Source organism: Arachis hypogaea, chromosome 14, assembly GCF_003086295.3.
Source record: "Arachis hypogaea cultivar Tifrunner chromosome 14, arahy.Tifrunner.gnm2.J5K5, whole genome shotgun sequence".
NCBI classification, from domain to species: Eukaryota; Viridiplantae; Streptophyta; class Magnoliopsida; order Fabales; family Fabaceae; genus Arachis; species Arachis hypogaea.
Genome location: NC_092049.1, coordinates 130,503,616 through 130,517,830, shown reverse-complemented (window position 1 = coordinate 130,517,830; position 14,215 = coordinate 130,503,616). Strand labels below are relative to the sequence as shown.

The window sequence follows — 14,215 nt, the reverse complement described above, 5'->3', positions numbered from 1 at the left end:
TTGACTTTGGCATCGGAGTGTCTTTGTAGGTACCACCCCATTTTCTCACACACAAGTCGGACGGAGGCCTTGGATTACAAACTCACTTGAAGGCTTCTTCTTTCAGACGATTGGACCAGCCAAATTGATCCAACCCATTAATCTCCGGTTACCCATCGTAACAGATAGCAAATAAATATCATGGTTTAGTGCGTGTGAATTGAGAGGAAAGTAAGCAGAAGATGCATGGATAACATTATATATCCAGAAATTCTAAATGACGCAAGTTAGAAAAGAAAATGATCTTTTTCAGAAATTAGTACTGAAATTACTACAACAAGATACTTCAATTCGTAATATAGAAAAAAGAATTATAATTTTTGAAGAATTTCATAAAGTAATCAGAGTGGGTATTGAAAGTGTAACTCAAACGGACAAGGATATAATTATGGAGAAAAAGTGAACGGTAAAGGTATTATTAATTAGGGTTTGTCTTTAGTAAGCTAAAGTGTTTTGAATTTTTATGATGAGCACAACAAATAATTTATAAATATAACTCATTGAGGTTTAATAATAATTATTAATTTTTTATTTTTATCACAAATATTTTTAAAATTCATTTGAGCAACTCTAGATTTTTTACCTTCACTCAGTGATTAGCATACTCTACTTTTTTTTTTTTCCATTTCACAGAACCCACTTTTACTCTTCTCTTTTTCATGGCTACCATTCTCAATCTCTTCCGGCGCCTTTGTCTGAAGGGAAACAGGTTACTCTGCACTGGATCAAACTTCAGATTTTTTCTCCCTGCTCGCTCTGTTGCACATTCATATCCGAGCGAGTCTAGAACAAAAACAAGGGCTAGGTAGGTAAAGGTTACAGGGTTACACCAGCATAAAGAATTTTTAGGCGCCAAACAAATAACCTCTTTCTTTCATTAGGCCATGTGTCATGGGGATGAGGGACCCCTTGCCGCCTTCTTTAACAAGCCCTCGCGGGTGCGTAGCTGATACTATCCAACAGTCCCAGCAAAATGACCCATGGGTAACTACCACAACGATAAAAGACCGGTGTCTGGGACATCCATGTTGCCTTCCAAATGACTTGGGTGTGTTTGGGGTTCACTTTGGAGAAGAGAGAAGTCCGTTTGAGTGTTTTGAACGTCCCACTTTTATGTTTGGCAATTTGTTAGAATTCTAAACCCACTTTCAGCTCTGAACGTACGTTTACGTGAAGCTAAAATTTCTTGCTTCTGCGTTCACGTTGAGAAAGTTGATTGTCGTTGGAGGAATTAAGTGGAAAATTTATTCTGTTTCTACCAATCCTACCCTCTATTCTCTTCTATAAAAAAGATGTAAGTAACCATAACTTTCACAGTAGTTTTTCGTTCATTTGTTGTGTATGTTCTTTGTTTTGAATTTTTTTTTCTATCAAAATTTTTTAGATCTGTTTCAATCACTGCCAAGATAAAAAATTTAATTGTTTTTTATTATTTTTAGTACTCTCTTTCATATTTTGATTTTTATATTTTTTATTGTATTTTTTATTTATACGATAAATATTTTTTATATTATTTTTTTAGTATTTTGATGTTATTTTTTAGTGCTCTATTATATTTTTATTGTACTTTTTTATTCATATGACAACTATTGTTGATATAAATTCTTATTTTTATTAATTTTTATTATTTTTTGTTTATATAAATTCTTTTTTTTCTATCCTTTATTGTACTATATTTATGTTGTGTATAAAATTTTTTATTTTTTTATTTTATTTTATTCATATCAATTTTATTTACTTCTTATTGTAATTTTTTTGTTCATATGATACATATTGTTGGTTGTAATTATTATATACTATGTTTGATATGAAATTTTTTTCTTTTTTTTGTTTTTATTGTATTTTTTATTGTATTTTATTTTATTTTTTATTATATACTAAATATAAGTAACAAAAGAGTCATAAATAATAAAAATGTATATTCCAAAATGATATAAATTAAAGAGTAATAAAATACTAAAAAGATTATAGAACATTTTCTTTTTGTTTGACATTATAGAATGTATAGTACATACTCTCTTTTATAATTTTATTTTTTATTGTATTTTTTTCCTCAAAAGATAGATATTATTTTATTATTATAAAATAATAATGTTTATTTATATGATAAATATTTTTATTATAAAATGAATTACTAAGATCTATTCAAATATCTAAAGTAAAATGATAGGATAATATAAAAAAATTATTTAAATTGATGTCTCTTTTAGTAATTTTTTCTCTAAAAGTGATTTTGAGTAGCAAAATCCAAACAACATTTATTTTATTATAATCCATTTTAATATAAAAATTGCCAAACATAAATCACGTTAATACAAACTTACTTTTCATCAAAATCAAGTTTGCAAAATCAATTCTATAACTGTAATCCAAACACACACTTGGTCGTCTGTAGTGTACAGATCCGTTGCGCCTTTCCTTGAGACTCAACATTCCAGTTAGCTAGTGCAAATTCCCTAAATGGATTGCTTAGGGAGGCATGAACTTGATCCCAGGAAACCGGAATGACAGAGGAGGTCGAATGTGGCTCAGCATTCACATACATAGCAACTGTGCGCATCCTAGGAACCTTCCTTCCCCGGTGGTTCTGCAATGGTTGAGCGAACAGAAGCCTCCTCTTTTGATGATGATCTAGCTATGTCAGTTGGTTCGGCTACTACTCTTTCTTCTATGATGCAATTTCGGTCCCATTCCTCAAGGCAGAGGAAGGTTTCCCTAATGACTGATCAACCCATGGAACTATAGTTTGGCTACTTCTGTATGGTCTTACCGAGAACCCTTCTGATAGGGTATTTCCATGTTTGTGTGTGTTTTGTTTTATTTCATCATTGCTTTAATCTGAAAGTGGTGAGGCATACCATACATCTCTTTTCTCTGGAGCAGATAGACCCGAAGCACTTCTTTTACTGACATCAGGTACCGTGGAGCAGTACCTAGGGAAAGGATTAAGGAGATTTTTGATTAGTTAGCACTACCAAGGAAGTAGAATAAGGGAAGGAATAGAAAGCGGGGAGAAGGTCCTCTTTCCTTAGAGACCTGGTAGTCGATGTCCTCTTTCAGAGTGAGCCCCCCCTTTCTCTAAGCGACAAGCCTGGCCTTCTATTTCTCAATCTTGCCTTTTGATTCTCTATTGGTCTTATCCATTTACACCCTACGGGCTTGGCTCATTTTCTTTCTCTGGGTTTCAGAGTGAGTGGGTTAAGGAGCCTTTTTCCTTTTTCCGCCTTTCGTCTTTCCAGTCAAGCAGTGGTTCCTGCTCTTGCCTCTCATGAATCTACTCGGCCATTCCGGAATGAGTGAGCTTTTGTATCCGTATTGAAGAATCCGGTTATCGACTCGGCAGCTATTGAATCTAAGCCAATTGAATCAGCAACCGCTGGTACTGTAAGCGGTGTTCAAATAGCCGTTGTTGGGATCTTCTCTGTAGCTAGCTCTTCTTCTTACTGGGTTATGCTTCCTCATAGTTCTCTGGAACATGATTCTCTCATACGCACTCCTATAAAAGGAGTTAGGAAGCCCATTTCTGATCTGAGTGGTTCTGGCCCTGATAGCCAATGAGCGCTTGTCTGGTATCAAATGAGCTCAAGTAGTTGAGTAGCTAAAGGCTTTGGTTGCCTTAGATGAAAGAATGTCCTATCTTCGGATAGCTTCCTACAAACTTCTTACCTTATTTATGGAAGTTCCTGGATTCTGTGAAATAAGAACAGAGGGATTTATTAGCAGCTCAAGCTCCATTTCAAAGGTGAGGAGTTAACCTTCTGGCTGATTCAATATCACCGGAGTCTGCTAAGGGTTCCAAACCAGCAGCGAAGTTCCTTTTCGACGATACACTGGAATCGGGTCTATTTTAAGCGGGAAGAAAGACTACCGACGGGTATGAGTTCAATACAGGGATTCGCCATGAAAGAACTACCTACCAGACATCCTAGCTTGTGTAAAAATCGATTGAAGGACAGTACTCTTTCTCTACTGGAAGCGAAGGCAGGAGCAAAGCCTATTGATTCACCTGTTTGCTAACCTACTTGTCGGATACTCGCACTCTGTAACCAGAATAGGGCTCTGGAGTTCATACCACCCGGCGACTTCTATGAAGAAGGCGGCGCCTTAACTAGCCCTACCTAAATCAATTCCCTTGCTTGAATCAATACGCTTACCGGACTTCCATTTCTGTATTTCGAGCTATTCAATTGATTTTGTTGCAGACTCTTCCCCCGGCCCAGTAGTTGAGCTTGACCCTCGCCCTATGCGGAGATCTTTCCTTTTAGGTACAGGTTAATTTAGCTAAGGCATTCAAAGCCTTAGCGCTTACTCTTTCACCGTTCTATTAAATTGAAGGTTAACTTCCCCAAACCGGCGTTCAAAGGCGGAGGAGAAAAAAGCGACTTTCTATTCAAATGAGACAAATTTGAGCTTTATCCGCTTCAATTCAATAAGGAATTATTATCTAAATAGTAAGAGTGGGAACTCAAAAGCAAGAACTTTTAACCATCATTCCTTAACTCTAAAGGGCGTGAATGTGTAGATCAAGCAAGAAGGGAGCTATGGGATAGCGCCCGATTGATTGAGCGTCTTACAGCCAGTCAAGCAAGCTAGCAAAGCCAGCGCAGAAGCCTGGATCCACACAGGGAACTTCAAAGGAGGTTATCTTTAACCTACTGCTCTTAAAAAAAAATGGAAATCTTTATTGGACCAAGGCCCTATGATAGCCAGCTAAAACTTAACGGGGTTTTTGCATATTATTGTAATTACTAATTCTCAATATCTCTCTTCTTGCCGTTTGTCCTCAGCAACAGAGTGTTGTTGTTCTCTTTGCTATCATCGTGCACTACGTCATTTTGTCGCCGTTTAGTATTGTCGTTTTCACTGCTTCGTCCTGAGCAGGTAGCGATGGCATAGGTCTCAGAGAGTCAGCATTGTCGTCATTTCCGTGATGCTCCGTCTCCCCCTCTCCCCCTTCATCGCTACACTTTCAGAATTCCAATGGAACTTCAGCCTTAGGTATGAATTTATTTCATTTAGCTCATTTTTTTAATCCCTTTATGTTTTGTTATATGAATCTGTTTCGTTGAAATCATTCAATAGTTTTTTTTGTTCTACTTATTTTTTGTTAAGATTTTTTGTATGAATTTATTTCATTCATTTCATTCAATTAGTGATTTTGTTCTGTTTATTTGGTTGTTTAAAATTTTTGAGTTCTGTTTGTGAGGGTTAAAAAAATTTGGTATTTGTTTTTATGATTCTAATTTCATTCAATTAGTGGTTTTGTTCCATTTATTTTTTTAAAAAAAAATTAGGACAATGTTAACATGCTTTATTTATTGTAATAGGAGTTGAGTTTCAGTTTTTTTTTTTTTTTTGTTGGGACAAATGTATTGGTAATAGTGTATTATTGAGAGCATAGTTAAAATCATTTACTTTGATTTTAAATATAAGTGTGAAGTTGTATAAATTTTTCAATTGAGATGATACTTGAGTGTCATTGCTATCTTAGAGTGTAATTAGATTTAAGGTAGTTGTATCCAATAATTTTTTGCTTCTTTATAAAATAGCATAAAAGTTATTGTAGCACTTTAATCTAAAATTTTTAATTTAATTTTGAATCTATAATAATTATTGAGTTAGTAATTTATAATTTGATAGAATTTGATTAAATTTTTTTATAATTTGACTCTATAATATTTTTTATGTTGTAGCACAAAAATTTCATTTTTTGTATTTTTTTTTTTGTGGATTTTTTCTTTGTCATCTACTTATTTTTCTTTGCATAATGTATACAGTTTTTTAACTACATCTATAATAGTAAAAGTAAAAATTTTTAGAATATTTATTGTGTGTATATATAATATATTGAATAAGCTATTTGTAATAAGAATAATTTAAATAGTATAAAATAAAATTACATATTAATAATATTTTATGTTGTAGCACAAAAATTTTAATTTTTTTTTATATTTTTTGTGGTTTTCCTTTGACATCAGTTTTTCAAAAATGTTTAGAATATGTATTGTGTGTACGTGTTGTGTAAAAGTATCTGTTAATATTTTTTTTTAACTCATTCTGTCATACAATGTTTCAAGTGATACAAACTTAAAATAGTACTAAAAAAATGATTAAAATTGATTCTTTAATTTAAATAATATATTTAAAATAAGTATAATTATAAAGATCTTAAAATATAATTATACATAAAGTATTACAAAATAATAAAAAAAAAGTATAAATAGTAAAGGTAATAAGAGTATTTTTTTATAAATTTATTTTAAAAATATTTATGTACCTAATCATCTAATAGAATCATTTTAAAATAAATAGGCTTTTTTTTATTTATTGGTATAAATATTTTTCGGGGGCGAATCACGAATTGTGAAATGAAGTAATAGCAGTTATTATATAAGTATGTCAAATGGTATGGAATTTGAATAGTTTGTAATTTAAAATTTATTATGATAATATTATTATGACATTTTTAATGTAGATGTTTATTGTATTTAATTAATACTTTATATTTTTATTGAATAATATATAATAAACTAATTAATTGTGGGAGTTATGGTTTTAATTTTTTTAATTTAAAATTTAATTGGTTAATTTTAATGTATAAAGATTTTAGGGGCATCAATTTTTATGTAATGAAAATAGATAGATAAATTGATTGATTCCAGACCCAAGACTCACATTTTTAATGTGCGTATCAGTTCTCTCCTTTGAAAAGAAAGGCAATGTCAAGAAAAATGTTCTTCTCTACTGGCACTAAATAGCCACAACTTATTTTCAATGCCATGAAAATTTTGATATGCAGATCACTTTTTATTTCATTAATAGAATCATGCCAGAAATCATCATTTCTTCCACATAGGTCGGAACCTAATACCTCAATTGCCAATGGAAGAGTATAGTTGACCACTTGTTATGTATGTGTTCAACAACGCTTTCCAGGAGTTTTTCTTCATGGCAGCCAAGTATGATTTTTAATCCCTAGATAATGATTCATAGTTTTATACACCTCCTCAATCTGTATTTATATTATAACTTTGAATTGAAAAAAGCGTAATAACTTTATACACATTTTTTTATTGTGTTTTTAAATTTTTCAAAGGTTTATTTGTCGTTAGCATTTTTGAGGTTCATTTTATCAGTGCTACAAACTTTCGCGTACTATTTTAGTAGTTTACTCTAACCTTTTTCAAAATTGAAAATGCGACTAACTAACATCTAACAAAATTAAACTAACAATTCTAGAACGAAAAAGCAGCATTATCAGCAAAGTAAGTCAAAGAAGTACAAAAAGTTTTTCGCAAAACAAATAAAAAAGACATTATATACTCAAATTCATCCTCTTTTTTTTTTGTTGAAGGGAAATCGGAGTATCCTCACCAGGGGCGGCGCCGGGTGGTAGGAAAGGGGGCATCGCCCCCTAATTTTAATTTTTTACATGTAATTATATGTAAATTTCAGTTTAACCCTCCCTTAAATTTTATTTTAATCTTAGTTTATTGTATAAATATTTTTAGCTCACTCTAATATTTTATTTAGCTCCGCCTCTAATCCCCACCTGATGTTGGTGCAAGTCGGGGGCACAACCCGACATAAAGTTCTATGTTCTGTATGCAAAAACTATTGCAGATTCAGGGGACCAGCAGCGATTTGTGAAGAAATTCATGTTTGCTTGTTGCCACAATCAAATCCAAAGAAATATGATGCATGGTACTTATATTTGAGACAATCCATCTGAATTTCCAAAGGAAGATGTTCGCTTGAATCAGTGGACAGATACATGTTTTGTTATAATTTATAAAAGTATGCATATCTTGATAGAGCAAGTAAAGAGAATCTGTAATCTCAACAAAAGATCCATGAACCACAAAAATATGCGACATTCTTTCTTTTATTAGATAAGCTTGGCCACCTCCTCAAATGGAAAATTATATAATTTTATTTTAGGGAAGAAATTACGTTTATCATGAGTGCATTTTATCTTAGGTGCTAACCTTTTACAAAATAAATAACAGGAGGAGAAGGTGAGATGATGTTCATGTTGCTGTTTCAGTTCCAGCTTTCATCAAATCTTGAATGTCTTGCGTACATACCCAGCGGGCTCCTGAACTCTCTACTGTGATATCTCCATAATAATCGTTAGGAAATAACATTTGGAAGAGATAATCTTGGCAAGATTGGTCAACAAAATAGTCACTTCTCAAGCATAGAAGGAAAAAATGCGGAGAATATCCAATCAGCGGCATTGCAAGTAAAGTCTCGGTGATGAATTCTTCGCCATTGCAGATAACCGAAGGCTCTCCTCTGATGCGCCTTGATGTTGATCTCAATCGGAAACAGATAGCAAGTGCAATGGTTTCAGTATGTGGAAATGTGGCTGTTATTCCGTTACCTTCTTCCCTATGGACAAACCATGATGGTATTTCCTCCCCTGCAACCAACATTTGCATGACGTCATCACCATCTTGGCTAGCTGATGCGGCGAAGGCACAGCACGCCTTTGATATAACATCATTGACATCGGATGCATCCAGTGATTTACAACGCGATGCCTGCAATTCTCTCAGACTTGATGGAAGCTCTCCAGATTACGGCAATCATTTAGGTCCAGATGCCTAAGCATGGGAAATTCATGGATGCTTATTGGAACCTCCACACATTTGTTCCACGATAAAAGCAATGAGGTTAGAGTAGAAAGAGAATCCAAAGATTGAAGGAGAAGATTTGGGCAGTCAGAAACATCCAAAGCCGTGAGGGACTTTAATCCAGATATGGTGTCTGGAAGGCAAGTAAGCCTTTTGCATCCTTGTAAGTCCAACTCAGATAGGCCAACCAAATTCCCAACCGTTGTGGGTAGCTCTGTTATGCCTGTACAACTCAAAGTAAGAATGGATAACCGTTTCATGCATTCCCCAAATTTTGGCAGTTTTCTCAAACTATTGCACTCGTATAGATCTAGTTCCTTGAGTGAACTCATCTCCAATTTATCTCCAAGTGTTTGAAGACTTCCACACTTGATTAAATTCAATTCAAGAAGGTTTTTGTGGTGTATGAGAGATTGGTGAATGTCATTCAGCTCTGAACAGCATGAAAGATCAAGTGTTTCAAGATTGGGAGCCCCGGAAAGATCAGGCGTTTGCTTCAGGTTGTGGCTGTTTGACAGATTTAAGTACTTCAACTTTTCTAGAAACTGAACAAAAGAAATATCAGAGCATTACTATCTTTGCTGTAACTGTTAATGTAATAAAACTTGATAGTGCTTCTTGATGAAAAGGTTTACCTTTTTTCCATGCCACACGTGTACAATTTTGCTGAGGTACAGATCAATTTCAACAAGTTCATAGTGTTCATCTGTAAAGGGTAGAGTTTCCATTGGACAACCGTTCCAGTGCAAAACTCTTAATGTACAGGGAATATTGCAGAGAATGGGAGATTTCACGCCGTCTAAAATGAGGAGCTTTAGCTGACATATGTTTGAGAAAGCTAAATCATTCCAATACAGTTCATCCCGCTTGTCGTATAGAACAATGCTACGTGTTGCTTTAGTTTCCTACATCAAAGAAACCGTTGAGAAGTCTATGCTGATTGAAAACAACTAAATAAATTGTGTCCTTAGTTACTTAGGTAGTATATTAATTCTATACATTTTATAATTGTGAAAAAGAGTCGGCACCTACCTTGTTTTGTCTAAGTACAAGATCGATATCGTCTTCACACCACAACCTGCTTCGCTTACTAGCATCATCTGGAGATTCTTGATTTACAATAAGTTTGCCCATTTCTTCAATCAGATCATGCATTTTCAGAGTATCCTCCCCGTACTTATCCTGCTCTATTGTGACCAATGATCTATTAATCAAAATATCAATACCAATTTCCGCATGATGACCACATAATTTTAATATCTTTGTTGCATAATCTCTTGATCTTCCTTTGAAGAAACATGAAATATCTAGAAAAATGTTCTTTTCCATAGAATCTAAACCATCATAGCTTATTTTCAATACATCAATAATATCGGAATGGGAAGAATTCTTTATTTTTCCAATAGCACTATGCCAAACTTCAATGGATCTGCAATAAAGATAGGACCCCAACACTTTAAGTGCCAATGGAAGACCGCCACTATAATTGACAACTTCTTTGGTCAAATCCAAAAATCCTTCTGTAGGTTCTGGCAGTTTAAAAGCTTTTGAACAAAAGAGATTAAAGGCTTCAATTTCCACTAATCCTTCAACCTCATAAGTTTCATGCACCCCTTGTTCCTGTAGCAAATGTTGGTCTCTGGTTGTAATTATTATTCTGCTGCCAGAACCAAACCAATCTTGCTCTCCAGCTAAATTCTCTAATTGCTTTTCATGATTTACATCGTCAAGAACAAGAAGAACTTTTTTGAGACGTAACGAGTTTTGAAGTATTGCTCTCCCATCATACTCGCTATAAAGAGCAGTTGAACTAATACCCATTTGATCAAGAAGTTGTTTTTGTATGTCAGGAATATCTTTTTTCTCACATCGCTCCCTTACTCAGCAAGAAAGCAAGCAACTTCATATCTACTTCGAATAGTTTCAAAGACTGCTCTAGCAATGGTTGTCTTACCTATGCCGCCCATTCCCCATATGCCTATATAGCGAACATCATTCAATCCAAGGCCTATTTGACAAATCACTTGTTCCACTCTTGAATCAATCCCTATAAGATTCTTCATTGAAGATGGCAACTTTGGAATCAGTATTTCATGTATATGTTTAGAAATGCTTTCCACAAGTTCTGCCTCATTCCTATTCAGGAAAGATATTTCTTTATAAATCTAGTTAGACAAAGAACGAGAATAAAGAAACAACTTTTTCTTTAGAAACTTGTGAATCACACCAGTCCAGTCCAGTTACAATAGTGTTATCCTTCGCTCATATTGCCAAACTGAGTCTCACTCTCACCTTATTGTCTAAAATTCCCCCATGAGTTTTAGTCTCAAGAAAATCAGTTATAACGAAAGCAGAATTTAAATTGAATTATTACTTGAAAATAGTTAATATCATGATTCTATGTATATTATATTGTTAAATATTTTTAATTATTTATATCTTGATATTTCTTAATACCCTCAATTAGATGCCATATTATTAAACTTTTATATTATGTCTCAAATCCTTAAATCAAGATATTCTATCAAACCTTCCAAATAAAAAACAAAAAACACAGGAAACAGTGTTTAGGCTAACATATAATTAGTATTTTTATGTTTACTTAAACATTAAGTGAAAAAGATACTCAAGAAGAAAAGTAGACTGTCAATTAAAATAAGATTGTTGGCTATATGTTTAGATAAAAAAAAAAAGAGCTGAAAAAGAGTAAAACAACTAAGCCATTTAGTTTCAACTATCTCTGAGCTTTTGAATCTAATAATATAATTAAATTAATTTTTTATTAAGTCACCTCCCATTTTTTAGGTAAGCACAATTTAATTTAACTTTTATAATTAAAATCTCTCTAATTATCTTATTTTAAAATCTAGTCTCCTATTTTATAGGAAAAGTACACTCACCTAGATGTTGGTGCCACTAGATATCCTATCAAAATTTATCCTTTAATTAGTTATTATCTATAAAATTTAACAAAATAATTATAATAATTATTTTTATATATTATATCTCAAATATTCTCAGTCATACATTTAAATTTTAAACTTCAAAATTATATCCCCTTAAGTTTAGAATATTCAAATTTAAATTTAAACCTAATAAAATAAAAATAACAAACTAAAATAAAATTCTAACTAGATTAAAATTAAAATAATACTATCAAAATCATATTTTTTTTCGGTTCTAAGTGTGGTATATAATTATTTGACAAGAGTAATAAATACAATTATTTTTGGATAAATTTTGAATGTGTTAAAAAATTATTTAACAATTTTATAATTTTAGATATGTTAAAAAATTATTTATATTAAAAAAATATAAGCACAAATTTAAACAAATTTTGAAGATGTATCAAAAATATTTTGTATGTGTTATCTTATTATTTTAGATCTATTAAAAAATTATTTATATTAAAAAATTATAAACATAAATTTTAAATAATGTACCAAAAATATTTTGTGTATTATTATTATCTTATTATTTTGGATGTTATAAACATATATAAAATAATAAAAAAATACCAACAAAATAATCACGTGAGACAAAGTAATGTTGAAGCATAATAAAATAGCTTTTCAAAATAACAATATTACTGGATATAAATAATAAATTTTCTTACTGACATTTTTTCTTAACTTATTATTTCCTTGGATAAATCTTGCACAATCAAACAAACATATATAATTATTTATATTATCTGTAGCGGATTAACTAAATTAGCAAACTAAATATATTCACAACTTTTTTTATAATTCAGTTAAAAATATAATTATATTATTTTTAATTTTGAAATTGAAAACAAATTGTGAAAATGGCTAAAACATTAAACAACATATTTTCAATGTTTTTTCTATTTAAAAACAAGACACAGTTCTCAACAAACCAATAATTACATTTCTTAAAACATAAAACATTGAAAATAAAAATATTTAAAAAAACGAATAAAAAAAATTCCACAAAACTTTGAACATGCACAGAATAAAAAGTCAAGTATTAGTTAGCTTACCGATTTTTGGAGTGCCAACCAGAATAAGCAGCAACTTGTGTTAACGCATCTCGCCATTTTTTAACCTTCTCACCATCTTGTCTCTGTTCGTGTTTGGTGAAAGCTTCTCCAAAGGCTCCTTTCTGATGCCTCACATCAGAAGGCTCTACATCATAGAAGACCGTCACGATGTGTTGACCCAGCTTCTTGCTGCAGTCAAGGATTTTGCAGAGCTCATCCAAACACCAACTGGAAGAAGCATAGTTGGGTGAGAGAACTATAACGGCAAACATAGACTCTTCAATTGCTTTCAGGAGTTCATCGGAAATAACATCGCCTTTGCGAAGATTGTTGTCATCAATATACGTTGTGATTCCATTCCTGTTAAGAGCAGCATAGAGATGACTAGTGAATCTAGTGCGAGTGTCTTCTCCTCTAAAACTCAAGAACACGTGATAGGTGTATGATCTTGGTGAAGGAGTTAAGGAAGAAGAGGCTTCACCTACCACCAATGCCATTTGAACAACAATATAGTCATGTGTATTGAGGTTTGATGTCCGCAGCTTCTGATAATGGGGTGAAATTATAGTCACACAATTTGGAATATAATTAATTAATTAATTATGACTAATTACTTCAATTAACAAAGGCTAAATGAGAGTGATCGCGCGTGTTTGTGGATTAAGGAAGTTGGCTGGAAACTTGCTTGGACAGCTTCCGTATGCGACAAAGGAGAAAGGGAATTATTATAATTCATTGACTGGACTTTGTTATTGCAAAATCGTTCGTATGGGTAAACTATTTAGGGTTTGGTCAGCACGATCCGTTCAGATCAAGTTCGTCTAAGTATATGGATTATAAAAATAATTGGTGTAATTTTTTTTTTGTTATAGATCTCAATTTTCAAGTTATTAGAATTATTTATGATCAGTCTAATGAGTTGTATCTTTAAAAATAACAAATTGGACAAAAAAAAAAAATTTATGTAAAAAAAAATTCGGAAAAAATTATTTTTGGGTAGTTTACAATTATATAGGTTATAATTAATTTTTTCTAGACATAATTTTTCTAATAGCATTTTAGTAGCATTTTCTTATATTAGATAATTATTTTTAACTTTTAGTTTCATTTTTTTACAAATTATTTGTCACCGTCCAAAATAAGTTATTACTGGCACTTAAAAAGTTATTCCCAACAAGCCTCAAAAATAAATTTTACAAAAAAATCATTAAATAAAATTTTCTACAATACTAACACCACATACTTAGATATCAGATTTAACTCAAATTTAGCACAAATTTAGTTTAAGATTTACTACAAACATAGTCTAATAATTTCATATAGATTTAATTATTCTGTTAGTTCCTATAGTTTTATCAAACTTTTAATTAGATCTCTATACTTTTTTTTCTTTCAATTGAGTCTTTATACGGCTTTAATTTTGTAATTAAGTTCTTTTTAGTGTAAAAAATATTAGAGTTAACTGAATATTTTTTTCGCAAATTGAAGGTATTTGTAATTAAAAACTTAATTAAATCTTTGACCACATGTATTT

General features: G+C 31.8%; 1 long non-coding RNA gene and 1 pseudogene across 1 annotated transcript; one reads left to right on the top strand and one right to left on the bottom strand.

The window, feature by feature from the left end:
• The first annotated feature begins 5,386 nt into the window (after nt 1-5,386).
• Nucleotides 5,387-9,323, top strand: LOC112744171 (uncharacterized). Its single transcript, XR_003172688.3, has 3 exons — nt 5,387-6,998; nt 7,394-7,743; nt 8,049-9,323. It is a non-coding gene; the product is annotated as an uncharacterized lncRNA (long non-coding RNA).
• Nucleotides 7,953-13,236, bottom strand: LOC112744170 (TMV resistance protein N-like; annotated as a pseudogene).
• Between the last annotated feature and the right edge of the window lie 979 nt (nt 13,237-14,215).